This window comes from Priapulus caudatus, unplaced genomic scaffold, assembly GCF_000485595.1.
Source record: "Priapulus caudatus unplaced genomic scaffold, Priapulus_caudatus-5.0.1 Scaffold2240, whole genome shotgun sequence".
Lineage (NCBI taxonomy): Eukaryota > Metazoa > Priapulida > Priapulimorpha > Priapulimorphida > Priapulidae > Priapulus > Priapulus caudatus.
The window spans coordinates 31,477-33,806 of NW_014579301.1; positions in this window are offsets into that span (position 1 = coordinate 31,477).

Here is a 2,330-nt window from a genome sequence, read left to right on the forward strand (position 1 = left end):
GGCATCAACATAGATCTGCTGAGACAATTCCACTTTGCCCCGGGTTTCGCTTTGCCCCGGGTTCCCCTAATAGTTATAAACTGTTTAGCATGAACTTCAACTTCAACTTCAACTTTTCTAATCTCAAACTGAATGACGACTTTAATAGTTATCAAATCATTAAATTATTATGTCATTATTACGCATCTTTCTATTACCATTTCTCTCTGCAAGTCTGCGAGCTTCATATTATTAATTCTGATCAAGCTGTCTAGGAATTACAGGTTATAATGAGGTGCATACTTGGTACATATGATGCACCTCTGTTATATATCGTATGTCTTCATTTCAGTGTGTGGATGACGAGTGTATCGACACTAGCAGCTAAGGGCATGATGCCACTAAACCTACTCATCTACGGACGTTCCTGGTCATCAGCTGGCTTCTCTATACCGTACTCGACTATGGCTCTAGGCATGCTGTCACTTATCATCCCCGTAGTTGTCGGTATGCTCATCAGACGATTCCCCCCAAAACTGGCTCCGTATGTGACCAAGGTATGGACACGTCGAAAGTCTATATATAAATTATTAATCAATTATAGTAATATATATTAATAATTAATAATTAATCAAATAATAAGAAAGAAGAGTTAGAGCTAGGATTAAGTTAGGGTTAGGATTAGGAGTAGGGTTAGAGGATTATTAAACTTAATAATTGTCATTTTCATTAATTACATGATCGCTACATTCCTCTTCACACACCACACGCACACACACACACACACACACACACACACACATACACACATACACACACACATATTTATTTATTTATTTATTTATTTCAGTTTGGCCGCCATATGACGGAACCCGTCGTGATCATGTTCGTCGTCCTACAAATTATCATCTACAAAGACCTATTCAACGTCTCCTGGCAGGTGTACTTCGGAGCCGCCTTCGGTCCAATGATGGGCATCTCTTTCGGTTTCATAGTCGGAGCTATCGCTCGTCTGTGTTGGGCGCAATGCCGCACGGTGGCGCTCGAGACTCAGACAGGCTGTCGAAATGTACCGCTCGCCATTACGCTGATCCTCGTTTCGTTTCCGCAGGATTTCGTCAATAATGCGATATTCGTGCCAATAGTTTACGCCGTCTGTAGTTGTGTTTTCTCGCTCGCTGTGGTGGGCGGCTGGCTAGCGTATAAGCGGTGGGTAGTGAGTAAGACTGCGCATGCGCAGCCGGGAAGGTCACGCAAGGTGATTACACGCTCACCGATGTCAGTGAAAAACAACAGAACGTTGATAACGGTGTGTGATTATAAGTTAGATATTAAAAAGAGGTATTTTTGATGAATTGATAAATTGGACTGTTGAATATTACAGTCGACTGTAATTAACAACGGGTGATGCGTACGTTACGCTTTCTGATATGGAGATATATGATCTCATATATGATATTGAAGTCCTTGAGGCTTATTTTCACTTGATGTTGTGATATGTTGACTCTGATCACGCTGACAGTGATAAGATAGGATGATCGCATACATGGACAGTGCAGCTAGCCAGCATGCAATAGCACAATATATTGCATACATATATTTTTACACACAATTCAATGATTTGAAATTAGAGCAAGCGTGGGTTTTTTCGCTAAAGCTCTATTACTTATTAGTAATTTAAAATTATATTATCCTTCGTTTTTTCGTTGTTATGTTGTTCTGGTCTAGGTCCTTTCTGCTTATATTATATGTACTTTGTGTGAGATAGGAAGTCGGCATGAGATTGTGACAGATATGGGTCCACACATTTTAGCAGAGAGACAAGTTATAGACGTATTTTAATTTTGATATGTTATTTTTTCAATCGAAAACTAGATAGAATGTTTTTATTCTGCGTCCATCAGATCTGCGGCAATATCTAAATGTTGTAATACGGTTGTGAGAAAACCCGCATCGCAGTAAGTGCAGTTTATTATATTAAAATCTATGTTGCCTGCTGAGCGGTTCATCTTGCTGGTTTCATCTTGAATAAACACACAATAAACTGTTTGCAAGATATACATTCGTACTTGTTTTATAACGCATCGCCAAATTTAGCAGTGGGTGCACGCTTATACTGCGTGCGTTGATTATGTCTATTCTATTATTTAATCAGAGAATTAAAAAAAATATTAGTTATTAATCTGACCCGTGTAAATGCAGTACCGTATCGTACAGTATCGTAGTGCAAATCCAGCTACTCTAGTGTATTATAGTAGCACTAGCTATTACCAAAGAGCTTAGAATGATAAGAGGTGACACTCCCTATCTAACGCATGTAATTGGATTGCAAGTGCTGCCACCTAGTGACC